Source organism: Octopus sinensis, linkage group LG15, assembly GCF_006345805.1.
Source record: "Octopus sinensis linkage group LG15, ASM634580v1, whole genome shotgun sequence".
NCBI classification, from domain to species: Eukaryota; Metazoa; Mollusca; class Cephalopoda; order Octopoda; family Octopodidae; genus Octopus; species Octopus sinensis.
The window spans coordinates 33,398,813-33,413,177 of NC_043011.1; the positions used below are offsets into that span (position 1 = coordinate 33,398,813).

Sequence of the window (14,365 nt, forward strand, 5' to 3'; positions counted from 1 at the left end):
GCAGCAGTTTAACGGTGCTGTCAGTGTTGATGTAATGTCGGACAAACATGCAAACTTCCAATTGAGAATGTTGATGGGAAAGGTTAACTTTTCTTCACCACCACCCCTGTGGCACCATTTGATGTTGTCACAGGATTTTGGTAGTGATGGTGATGATAGGGTTGGGGAACTTTCATGAGAGTAACTGGAATGATGTCGCATTGTCTTTAGTGTCTGTGTAATGAGTCAACTGGTCTCTGGTAAACAAGCCTTCATTCTTGTAATTCTTCCAACCTTAGACGCTCCTATCACCATATTATAAACATCTCAACTGCCACCACCAGCACCATCACCAATACAGTTAAGAACCAAAAACATTGCAAGCAACCCAATGAAGGAGTCTCTCTGTGATTTCTCAACTACTAGAAATAGTAGCCAAATCTCCCTCTAGTCAGATCCTACAATGGACGTGTTGGATAATTTAAGTTGTGATCTCTCTGTATGTACGATAAAGACAGGGTGTTCATAAGTCTGTTCAGTCTAATTTGACCTTGGGTTAAACAACAACAGGAGCACCACCACATCCAATCGCAAAAGACTGCCACCACCACTACCGCCTTAGTCCCCATCATCATCATCATCATTGCCACCACTACTTGCACCACTGTCTTTTCTGAACAGAAAGCAGGTGTCCTTAATTGCTATCCAAAAAAGAATAGGGGAGTGGAGAGAGATGAGGGGAGGGGGTTAGGAAAATGTGGAGGGAAAAAAATCTATGATTTAATAATCACCACACTGAACTGTACTCTCTCTCCCTGTTAACCCATCTACCCATTTCCCCCCTCTCTCTTATCTTTCTCCTTTTTCTTCTGTTTATCTAGCTATCTGTCCCTCATTTCCTCTTTGTGTGTGTGTACATACATACAGAGAGCTTTTCTTCTAACTATCTGCCTATCTTTGCATCTCTCTTTCACTCCCTATCTCTTCTTGCTTCTCTACTATCCACCTGTACCCTTCTCTCTCTCTCCTCTGTCTCTATCTCTATCTCTCCTCCCTCTCTATTGCTCGATCATATCTTCTCTGTACACTTGCCATTAGAGCTAGTTCCGGTCTCCTGTCCTCAATGAAGTTGTATGCCTCAATCACAGTCCTTGAGTTCTCTAGTACAGATCACTCCTATCCATCAATGGTAAGCATTATTTGTCTCTCCTTCACCATTTGGTAAATGTGTGTTGTTGTTGTTGTTTAGCCCAAGGCCAGTCCTGACCCAGCAAATCAGCCTGTGATCTTGCTGAACCTAGTAAACATGTTTTCTGCTTAGCACCAACTCCTAGGTTAAGATCAAGTTTTATGAGAATGTTATCAAGACTTTCTTTTTTTTTTTTATCACTGTTCCCAAGGCCCCAATAATAATCTGCAGTGCCATAATTTTGTTAATTTCTCTGTTCCAACAACTGAAGATGTCACACTCCAAGTCAGGTTGGACAAACTGTTTAAGACATTTCTTCTGGCTTTGCGTTCTGAGTTCAAATTCCACTGAGGTTGACTTTGCCTTTCACCCTTTCAGGATTGATCAAATAGGCACTTGTTGATCACTGGAATTGATGTAATTCACTTCCCCATCTCAAAATTGCTGGATATGTGCCAAAAAGGAAAATGAATTATTATTATTATTATTTTCCTTCTTTCTTCAAATTTTCTTCCATTTCTCACCGAGTGTTTTCCATACACCTAGGACAGAGAAGCTCATTGTATGCATTCCCAGATTACACACGCAAATTCATAGGTAAAATATGTATTTTAACAAATTAACAAATAAATATATTCATGAATGGATTCATGATAATGCTCTTCTCAGTACATGAGTCAATCCAGTTAACACGATTTTTTGCACTTCCTGTAGGGATGGTAAGCCTGGTATCATTTTCAAATAGGTTTCAGTACCTTTTTTTATCGTTCCTATTATTATTATTATTACTATTATTATTATTATTATTATTATTATTATTATCATCATCATCATTTTGTTCAAGACAGCAGCTTCACTGAAGAGTGTTACAAAAGTGTCAGCTGTCCCAAAACCAGTGGGCTAAAGCAACACTCTTCATTCAGATTTCAAAAAATCTGCAAAGGATTCATGCAGTTCCAAGCAATACTGTATTCTCTGTCTTCACATTTACCCTATCTTTTCAAACCAGTTTGTGAACATTGTACTTATAGTAACCAAGGCTCCCGCAACAACAGGGTACAACACTTGCCTTCTCCAATGACTACAGTCTCCCAGTTCAAATTATATCTAATCTGCTTCTTTCCTTCTCTTTTCAATCCTCGGTCATCGCCATAGCATCCACTACCTATGATTAAATAGGTATTTTCCCTCTTTATTCACAACCACTCTATCTGGCTTTCAGTGTTCAGTTTCATGATCACATTGGATTGTTATGTCCTACAGTGTTATTATTACTTCAGGTGTTGTTGTTGTTTTATGAGCTCTTCCAAGTCTCACTCAGAGACCCCCAACTAACAGCAAGTTGGACATTTTACTGTACGTGCTGTTTATTATTAGCAATAATATATTATAGGGAAAAAAGAGAACAGATTCTGAGAACTAAGATTTTATTAAATTTCTAACATTTTTGATTTTGAAAGAGTTTTAAGAGGAAAAGATATTCTCAGATTGACAGTATTTTTCTTAGAATGTGGGCAGTACCCATGAGAATGGTTTTTCAATATTTTGATATTCTGGGGTTTTCTGGTATTTGACCAATATGTTTAAGAGTGCCACTTGGTATTATTCCCAAAGCTCCAATGACCACAGGTATACTTGCCATTCGTAGATGTCACATTTTTAAGTACTCTATTACTACTACTACTACTACTACTACTACTACTATAGTAGTAGTAGTAGTAGTAGTAGTAGTAGTCGTGTCACATTGCTGAAAAAGCAATTACAATTGTTTCTACATTATCTCATATATCCTTTCCTTTTTATAAGCTGGTCAAATGTGATTTTGAGGTAGATTTAGTTGCTATTTCTTGCATATTGAGCAACCATGAACAGGCTTCCTCATTGTGTGCATCTGATTTTGTCAGCCTTGATCATAAGTCTATCAGCAGTCTGTCCTTTGGTCAAAAGCATTCCAGCAGTGACTGATCTATATTTCTTTTAGGGTTTCCAGGACTGCTTTGCCTAACATGCATCTGTCTGTCTGTGTGTGTGTGTGTGTGTGTGTGTGTGTGTGTGTGTTTAAGAATGAAAAAGTATTGTATGTAGGGAAAGAAATTGTATGCAGTAATAAAGTGTGTTTTTATCTTTCTTGAATATTAACGAAGGGACAAAAACAGTCAAAAGCATGATTGAGTGTTTAAGAGATTTGCTTTGCAGTGATGAGATCTCGGGTTCAAGCCATAACTTCAGGTCAGTCCTGGCTTTGTGAGTGACATTATGTAGCCGGATAGATGGATACTATGTGGAAGCCTGTCTGAGAGATTATACCTACAATTTCAAAGTCCTACACTTGGTTTTACACACATACACGCTGTGGTCTCATTTGTCTTTCACTTGTCTCAGTCATTGGGCTGTGGTCATGCTGGAGCACTGCCTTGAAGAGTCATTAGCTGACCAAACCAACCTTTTAAGTCTGGCACCTATTCTATCAGTCTCTATTGCCAAACTGCTAAGTTATGGAGATGTAAACAAACCAACACCAACTGTCAAACAAAGAAGAAACAAATACAAAGATATATATGTCTGTCTGTCTACATACATATATACCTACATACATACATACATGCATACATATACACATATACACATACATACATACATACATACATACATACATACATACACACATACATACACACACACACACATACATACATACATACATACATACATACATACATACATACATAAATGATGGGTTTCCACTCAGTTTTTGTCTACCAAATTAAATCACAAAAAATTGGTCAGCCCAGCGTTATTGTAGAAGGCACTTGTCCAAAGTGCTGTGCAGTGGGACTGAACTCAAAGCTGTTTGGTTGCAAGTGGGCTTCTTTGCCTAATAATGACACTAAGGGAAAATTGCCTACACTAAAGATTCATATGTTTCTGAAATAATTCATCCATTTACCTATAATTCAATTAGTAGATCATTCAATAAATCAAACAAGTAGAATATTCAATAAAGGAAGCATCTATTTTTTATTAATGAAAGGAAGCTTTTTTTTTTTTGAATTTTTTTAATACTTTCAGTTATTCTTTTCTGTTTGGCCTAATAACCAAATTTGTAATTAGTTTCCTTGAATATAGATCTCAGTTAATTGCAGGATTCCTATTATTTTCTGTAGAAGAAAAAAAAAAAAAATGAATGTCCTTTCTGGTACCAATACTGTCAGCCTGCATGTGAAAGTTTGAAGAAAAAAAGCAGCTCTGTAGCAGCGTTGCTGTTTAACCCTAGGTTGGCTAAAATTGAGCAAACCATTTTAGTCATGACCATCTAGTCTTTTTTATTTCCTTTCCGAATAGATTATCTAAGATTATATTAATTAATATGTTCTTGTGGAGGCATATGGCTTAATGGTCAGGGTGCTGGGTTCCCAATCGTAAGATTGTGGTTTCATTTCCTGGACCGGGTGATGTGTTGTATTTTTGAGCAAATCACTTCATTTCATGTTGCTCCAGTCCACTCAGCTGTAGAAATGAGTACCACCTATGGAGGCACATTGCTCAGTGGTTGGGGTGTTGGATTCATGACCATAAAATTGTGGTTTCATTTTCTGGGCTGAGCAATCTGTTGAGTTCTTGAGCTGTACTATTTATGGGTGGTATTAAGGGATAGGTTCATTATTATTATTGTTGTTGTTGTTGCTATTATTGTTATTATTATTATTAGTAGTAGTAGTAGTGGTGGTGGTGGTGGTGGTATTAATGGTTGCATTAGTGTTATTAGCATAAGTAGTAATAGTACTATTAGTATTAACATTCATTTTAGCCGTGCTCTGACCTTCCTTGGAATCATGGATATTTGTATCCTGTATGCTGGTTATAGTGCTAGGGTTACAGGTCTGGTATATGCTATCATGGTTGGTGTTAGTTGCTGTTGCATTGACCTATGTTATGAATATATATATATATATATCTATATATATATATATATATATATATATATATATATATATATATATATATATATCTATATATATATATATTATATATATATATATGTATATGTATGTATATGTGGAGGCACAATGGCCCAGTGGTTAGGGCAGCGGACTCGCGGTTGTAGGATCGCGGTTTCGATTCCCAGACCAGGCGTTGTGAGTGTTTATTGAGCAAAAACACCTAAAGCTCCACGAGGCTCCGGCAGGGGATGGTGGCGATCCCTGCTGTACTCTTTCGCCACAACTTTCTCTCACTCTTTCTTCTGTTGGCCTGCTCGCTTAGCCTGCGGGGTGGCATCATTTGAAGGCTAAAACAATGCGAAACGTATTGTGACCAGCGATGTGTAGCAACATCTGATAGCCTGGTCGGTCATGGTGATATATATATATATATATTTAGGTAATAGGAATTACGTTTATGCTTATTATTCTATATTGAGCAGAGAGGGGTAGAATAATTTCAGAGTAGATCTGTTGGAGATTGAGTGGTATTTATGGTGACATGGGAAGTTAGTCTACTATTGTAAAAAAGATTTTGGCTAAGTCCTGGTATTAGCTTATCACTTGGGTTATCCCAGAAACAGCTGTAAGGCTTCAAATTCACTTTACCTTAATTACATATTCTAAATGACTTGAGATACCAGTCATGCTTTGGTTTTTGTTACCCTTTTTCCTCTACACACACATACCTGCTCTCTTATACATATGCATGCGCACCTTCGTTTTGGGATCACCACTACTTTATTATCTCCCCTTCTTCCTAGCTCTCCTATGTGACCCCTCTGTCCAGCATTCGCCATGATAGATCGCTAGCCACTACACATTCTTTATTTTCTCTCCTTGTTTCTTTCTGTGTTCCTTTCCGTGGAAGAGAGTAGGCTCAAAATGTTAAAGACTTTTTCACTTCCCAAGCGTTAAACTAATACATCTGTTTCTTGTCTACACCACCTGTCTTCATCTTCTTTTTTTGTAAATTCTCCCTATATATATATATATTTATATATATATACATACGATGGGCTTCTTTCATTTTCTGTCTACAAAATCCACTCACAAGGCTTTGGTTGGCCCGAAGCTATAGTAGAAGACATTTGCCCAGGGTGTCACATAGTGGGGCTGAACTCAGAACCATGTGCTCGGGAAACAAGCTTCTTACCACACATCCATGCCTGCTTTAAGGCAACAAGCTAGTGGAATCATTAACATCCCAGACAAAATGCTCAGCTGTGTTTCTTTTGGTTGTTTACATTCTGAGTTCAAATGTCACCAATGTTAATTTTGCTTGTCATTTATTCAATGTTGATAAAATAAGTACCAGCTGAGCAATGTGGTCAATGTAATCAACTCACCCTTCCCCTCAAAATTGCTGACCTTGCATCAAGATTAGAGATTTTTTTCCCTTTTTTAATATCTTGTAGCACAGACATCTGAGACCCTCTTCGGTCACGACACTGACCATGGGATTGGACCTAGAAAGTTACCCTCCCAAGCACAAGTCTGGGCAAGGTTGTTTATGGAAGACCAGCAGTCGCCCATGCATGCCGGCCTCCCCTCTCCACGCCACCAGTGTTATCAAGGGGAAAGGCAAGGGCCGATACAGCTTGGCACCTGTGACGTCGCAACTCATTTCTACAGCTGAGTGAACTGGAGCAACGTGAAATAAAGTGTCTTGCTCAAGAACACAACATGCAGCCCGGTCCTGGATTTGAGCTCACAACCTTACGATCATAAGCTCGACACTCTAACCACTGAGTCATGTGCCTTCACAGACATAGGGTCATAAATAACATGTAAATATTGGGTTGAAAATTCCTTTTGGATAGAGAAAGTAGAAGGCTGCCAGTCAGCAAAATACATTTTTGTTTTTGCAGGCAGTGTATCCTCTATTACATCATCTAATGTGTTCTTTCTTTTAAAACAGGTGTGTGATATAGTGACTCTGTAGAAATTGCTTTTGTTTACACTTGCTTAGTTTGGTTTGAGAAATAGGGTGTGAAATTGATTTTATGGTTCAATGACAGGTTAAAGAGATTTAGTCATACAAAGGGAATAAACAATAAAATGTATTTAAGTTCTAAATTAAAATTTAGTTGTAGTGACTAATCTATGATAGAATGAAGAATACATGTTATAAGAAAAGTATGGTTTCGCTTGTTGTTGTTTACTCCCAAATCAATGCTAATTGAGCAGATCAATAAGTAAAGGAATTCCAAGCTTGCCCATATTTAACTGTTTCTTGTTTCAGTCATTAGACTGCAGCCATGCCAGAGCACTGCCTTGAAGGGTTTAGCCAAACAGATCAAGCCCAGAACTTATCGATTTTCTAAGCCTGGTACATATTCTATTGGTCTCTTTTTGCAGAACCTCTAAGTTACGGGGATGTAAATATACCAACAATAGTTAAGTGGTGGGGGGGGGGCGCCAAAAACAAAGATACACACACACACACAACAAGCTATAGTAGAAGATACTTGCACAAGTTACCACGCAGTGAGACTGAACCTGGAACCATGTGGTAAGGATGTAAAACTTCTCACCACATCGCCACACCTGTACCTATATTCTCTATTTTAGGGTTTGATTTTTTTTTTGTATATGAAATGTAGGCTTTTTTTTTCTAAGACAGTGGAAGGGGATTTGGTTGTTATTTGTAAGATTGGGTGTCCACATAGTAGCCTATCTGTTGATTGAAGTTTTCTGTGGATTTCAGTTGAACAATCTTTCATACAAGCAAATGAGAGAACCTATACATTCACACTTCTCAAACTTTTACTTCCTTGATTCATTTTAGAAAATTAATAATCCTCCATGCTCCTCCTTTCTCCCTATTCCCTGTTTCCTTTTCTCATACCTTAGCTCTCATCTGCTTGCATAAAGACTCTCCTCTTGGGTCTTGTGATCTTGCAAACTGCATGGAAACCTCACTAGTTCTGGTTACACAAGAAATGAATCCAGTACATGCTGTAAAGTGGTTAGCATTAGGAAGGACATCTTCTTTATCTGTCTGAGCTAGCATGGGCATTGAGGTTACCAGCGAGGATGGTCATTTCCATTTTGGGGATCAAGCCCAGTACATGTTGCAGCTAATTGTAGAAATCATCCTTAGTGAGGACTGAGCTGGCCTCACTCAGCATGTAGGCAGAGATGATGTGCATTTTGATCATTATGTTGATAGTGAGGACTGCTAGGCTATCAGACGCTGGTTGAAATGTGAGGATACTGTGCAAAGCCCCTTGGTCAAGCATGAAGCCAACCCCAGCTTCACACTTGTCATTGCCAGAACAGTAGAGCATCAACTTTGTGCCAAAGGCAGGTGGGTCAATGACCATTGTTCTTGATCAAATAAGTCACAGTTCAAATAATGCTACACTTGATAAGATTTTGGGTGGCAGAAAAAGATTGTTGCCCAAGAACTTATCAAGGAAAGGTATCTAGTTGTAGAAATTATGCCAAAGAAGACATTGGAGCATGATGTAGTCCTTAGGCCCATTGGATCCTGTCAAACCATCCAACCCATCCCAGCATGGAACATGAAGGTTAAATGATGATGATAACAGTAATATTTATGCAGAGACAATGGTTCAATTCCCACTGGATTCTCATTTCATTTTGGCAATTCCCTTTCATATAGACATTATCAAGCCCATTATCATTCTCCTTATTCTGTCAAAAGTAATGCTTATTTATTCACATTGTTTTGAAATTAATTATGCATCATATAGCTTTGAGATTTTGATGGGGCAACTATTTTTAAAATGTTATTATAGGGTTGGTGTAAGAGACCAGAACTGGCCACTTTGAATATGACAAAAAGGGAGAATATTTTAGCTAGATATGGTTAGTCCACATTACTCCATAAGAAGCATAGGACCAGTTTACTGGTTTCTCTAACATATATAGCGGAGTTGCATGACTTAGTGGTTAGGGTGTTGGACTCATGATCATAAGATAGGGGTTTCAATTCGGGTGACATGTTGTGTTCTTGAGCAAAACACTTCATTTTATAATACAGTTCTATATTTAAGAGATGAGGAATTATGTACATTATTTATATTTGACGGATATTTGTCCTCATCTTGTTTGTTGTTAACACAATGTTTCGGCTGATATACCCTCCAGCCTTCTTCAGCCTTCTTTATTTGCCCACGGGCGTATGGTGTAGTGGTTAAGAGCACAGGCTACTAACTCCAAGATTCCAAGTTCGATTCCAAGCAGTGACCTGAACAATAGCAATAATAATAACATCGAAAAATACCTTAGGAATGAGAACCCAGGTTTGAAATTTCCCCAAGACACCTGAAGAAGGCTGGAGGGTACATCAGCCGAATTGTGTTAACAACAAAAAAGATGAGGACAAATATCTGTCGAATATAAATAATGTACTTCATCTTATGTTGCTCCAGTCCATTCAACTGACAAAAATGAGTAATCCTGCAATGGACCGGCATCCCATGCAGGTAGGGAACTTATACACCTTTGAAACTAAGAAGCCAACCATTGTCGGTTAGCATGACTCGAGAAGGTAACCTTTTTTTAGCATACATATTTCTCCCTGGATGAGACACCACTCCATCACAGGATTACTAATTTTTACTTGCTGAATAGATTGGAGCATTGTGAAATGAAGTGTTTTGCTCAAGAACACAACACATCACCCAGTCCAGGAATCAAAACCACAATCAATCTCCAAGGGACATGTTAGGTAATAATGGCATTGACTATTTCCAGGAAAATAAAGAATTGACTTGTTACCAGCTGAAACACTTTCGTAATCATAAGTCTATCTGTCTGTCTCTCTGTTTATCTGCCTGTCAGTCTCTCTGTCTGTTTGTCTGATCAGAGCTGATCTGGATTAAAAAAAACAAAGTGGATAACAACAACATAAGTAATAACTGGCAGTCTAATAATCATAGGAAGAAATTTGAAGGCATAAGCTATTGTAGGTCTTCTACTGTTTCTAGTGACATTCGAGAGGTAACATGATTATTATTATTATTGAAAGCATTATTATTATTATTATTATTATTATTATTTATTCCTGTATGATCATGAGTACAAAACCTTAACTACTAAGCCATACATCTCCATTTGGCTGGAATTGGCCAGTTTAAATGCTAAAGGGTTAAACCATTATGCTTTGTTGTCAAAGAGGCAGGCCCCGTCCTATGCTCGGGTCAAGGCCGAGAACACAACCCCCAATATCAGCAGCAGGACCCAACAGCATAGCCTTTGAATTACTTCATTATTCAATGTGTCCTTCCTTTTGTAATACGTTTTGTATACTTATTTGAAGGGTGTCATCACCATGCTGGCATATGTTTGAATGGATTATTTGAAGTAATGCTTTACTGTTGGATGCCATTCCTATCACCAACCCTTTCTTAGTTGCCTGTTATGACACATAGGAGACATGGTACCCATTCTTAAATCAGAATATAGCAGCTGGTTTTGGCAAGTTGAGAGACTAAGTAGATCAGTGGTTCTCAACCAGAGTCTGTATGGCCCTTAAGGGTTCATATAAGGTTTTGTTGTTAAAAATTTATCTGCAGTAAATTGGTTATACTTCTATGATACACAGAATAGTTCTAATTTTTTTTTTTTTTAACAATTCCTAATAATCCTTTCAGTGGAGGCGCAATGTCCCAGTGGTTATGGCAGTGGACTTGCAGTTGGAGGATCATGGTTTTGATCCCCAGACTGGGCATTGTGTGTGTTTATTGAACGAAAACACCCAAAGCTCCACGAGGCTCCGGCAGGGGGTGGTGGCGACCCCTGTTGTACACTTTTGCCCCAACTTTCTCTCACTCTTTCTTCCTGTTTCTTGGGTAATGCTGTGATGGACTGACATCCTGTCCAGCTGGGGGGAACACATACGCCACAGAAACCAGGCCCATGAGCCTAGCTAGGCTTGAAAAGGGCGCATAAATAAAATAAATAAATAATCCTCTCTACTATAGGCACAAGGCCTGAAATTTTGGGGAGGGGATAAGTTGATTACATCGACCCCAGTACTCAACTGGTACTTATTTCATCGACCCCAAAAGGATGAAAGGCAAAGTTGACCCCAGCAGCATGTGAACTAATAATATTTAATTATAAAAATGTATAAGTTTTTAAACCTTGAATGTCTACAAGGGTCCCTCTGAGTAAAATAGAAATCAAAAGGGTCCATAGGTTTAAAAAATAGTTGAAAAACACTGATATGGAAGCTTCTCCACTGACTCATGTTGTGTGAGTGTGTGTGGTGGGGGTATTTTTGGGAATCACATGTTGTACTAAGACCAAGTTAAGACCCAATCACTAAGCAAGCCGCTATCAAGGCCTTCTTGGTTCACTAAGCAATAGTTCGTAAATATGTTATGTAAATTGTAAACTGATTTCATAGAATGAGTGAGCATAATTTTCCCAGAACTAGTCACTGATGTTAGATTATTATTATTATTTAAATTTCACTATATCTTGGAAAAAGCACAACTTCTGAAGATTGATTTTAGAGCCACTTGATTTAATGACAAGTTGTTCCTGACCTGCTAGAAATAGAAGCCAAATTTACTTCCCACCTGCTTCTCATATCACAATCATACTCCAAGGGACATGATATGCTAGGTAATGATGGCATTGGCTGTTTCCAGGAAAATAAAGAACAGATTTGTTACCAGCTGAAACACTTTTGCAATCATAGGTCTGTCTGTCCCTCTGTTTATCTGTCTGTCAGTCTCTCTGTCTGTTTGTCTGATCAGAGCTGATCTTGATTTTAAAAAAACAAGGTTGACACCAACAACAACAACGTAGATAATAACTGGCAGTCTAATAATCATAGGAAGAAATTTGAAGGCATAAGCCATTGTAGGTCTTCTACTGTTTCTAGTGACATTCAAGGGGTAAGACGATGATTATTATTATTATTACTGTTATTATTATTATTATTATTATTATTATCATCATTATTATTGAAAGCATTATTATTATTATTATTATTATTATTATTATTATTATTATCATCATTATTATTGAAAGCATTATTATTATTATTATTATTATTATTATTATCATCATTATTATTGAAAGCATTATTATTATTATTATTATTATTATTATTATTATTATCATCATTATTATTGAAAGCATTATTATTATTATTATTATTATTATTATTATTTATTCCTGTATGATTCAATACCCCAATATTCATTCATGTGTAACTTGTTTCTTTTCTTTACTTCAATTTTTTTTTTTTTGCTTTTGTATTTTCTGTCTTCTTTCTCAATAAATTGTATTCAGTGACCAAATAATATTAACTTTCTTACTAAATCATGTACCTGACTTAACAAATTAAACATGCTACTTTGTGAATTGTATACACTGCATGCATTATATACTGAATTATATACACAGCTTCTTCTTTAAATGTCCATCATATGTTGATATTAATCGTCCTTGGCAAGCTTGCATATGGGCAAATGGTCAGCTCTTGATCTGCTGCAGATGAAGCTACCAAATGCAACTGAGAAGTGATGCTTCTCACGTGCTCTTTTGTATTCTCTCTGTTATTTCTCCTCTATGGCTGGAATTACCAGTTTCAGCAATTGGTGCCATTCATCACACTGCAGGGCCTTCTCCTCCCTGGTGTCTGGGGAGATGCTGAAGATTTTCATATGTCTCTTCAACACATCCTTCTACCTTCCTTGATGCAGCTTAGGAAATAAAAAAACTGCCTTTGGGAGCCTGTCATCCTCCATCCTGCAAGCATGTCCTGTCCAGTGCAGCTGCTATGAGATAATGTGCACCTACACACTAACTGCATCAGCATGGCATAGAACCTCTGCATCAGGCGAGCTGGCAGAAACGTTAGCATGCCAGGCGGAATGCTCAGCGGTATTTCGTCTGCCACTACGTTCTGTCCTTGTTTGTCCCCTCTATGTTTAGCCCCTGGTGGGTAATAAAGAAATAGGTATTTTGTCTGCCGCTACGTTCTGAGTTCAAATTCTGCCGAGGTCAACTTTGCCTTTCGTCCTTTCGGGGTCAATTAAATAAGTACCAGTTACGCATTGGGATCGATATAATCAACTTAATCCGTTTGTCTATCCTTATCTGTCTCACCCCTTGTGGGCAATAAAGAAATAAGAACCTCTGCATCAGGAATGGTGAAATTAATGAAGAACAACTATGGTGATGCAGGCAGGCAGAAGCTTTGCAGAGCATGGCCAACAAAGCACAACCATCTAAGGCTGTTTACAGGATTGAAAGCTATAGAAAACCCCAGGGGCAATGCAGTGATATATGTGCTTTCCAGGCTTGCATCGGCTGGCTGGATCAATGTGGTTGAAATCAGTTCTTGTTGGGTTGGAAAGAAATGGGTTGGAAAACCATGCCTTGCTCATTTCATTTTTGGTTTGGTTTCTATCACCAACCATTTTACAAAATGTACTAGGTATATTTTTCATTGTTCCACCAACACGAGAAGTTCATGTCCTCAACAAGACAGGATTAGAGAAACCTCTTGACCCTATGCTTTCTGCATCTATTGCCAACCATCTTATAATTGGACTGAGGACTATTTATTGTGACATGTAGTGCAATAGGAGTTGCCTAGTATTCCATAATATGGTAGAGATAGAATTATATTTGTAGAAATAGTGTGATCAGGGTAAAGAGATGAAGAAATGGTAATAGATGATAGAAGTGAACAATGCTAAGAGTAAGTGATGGATGACAATAAGGAGTGGCTCTGGGGAGGGTGAGTGCTGACTGGCAATATATAAAAGTGACTAAAGATAAAGTAATTTGAGTACAAACAGGCCCAGTGCAAGAAAGGCAGAGTGATGAGAAAATGTTTGAAGACATCTGATTGCAGGTAATTCCTCATGAAACAGGTGGCAAAAGTGATGGATAAGGAGTGGTGGTGAGATGACTGATGAAGAGACGAGTGTGGAGTGCTAAGAAAATGGGGACATGAATAGAAATCAAGGGTGCAGAAGAAGCAGTAGATGTATACTTGACAGAAGACTTTCACCCAAACGTACATTTACACTCTGTTGTACACTTATATTGCACATCTAGCAAAGCATGCTAGCTTAATTTCTTTCGAACCTACACATGTCCTCAGCAGCCACAGCCCATGTTTCACTACTGTGTAAGCATGGCTGTTCACACACAGGCATCATACAATCTGCTTACATTTCCTTGTACATCTCATGCATCCTCTATATGCATCACA

General features: G+C 38.0%; 1 protein-coding gene and 1 long non-coding RNA gene across 5 annotated transcripts in view; one reads left to right on the forward strand and one right to left on the reverse strand.

Annotated features, from left to right (window-relative positions):
• LOC115219642 (BTB/POZ domain-containing protein 17) overlaps nucleotides 1-14,365 on the forward strand; it is a 194,197-nt gene that overhangs the window by 146,005 nt on the left and 33,827 nt on the right. The gene's annotated exons all lie outside the window — the stretch shown is intronic.
• Nucleotides 9,892-14,365, reverse strand: part of LOC118766284 — a 17,272-nt gene continuing 12,798 nt past the window's right edge. Inside the window, exon 3 of the long non-coding RNA XR_005002198.1 lies at nucleotides 9,892-9,903. This is a non-coding gene — a long non-coding RNA (uncharacterized LOC118766284). The remainder of the gene's footprint in view (nucleotides 9,904-14,365) is intronic.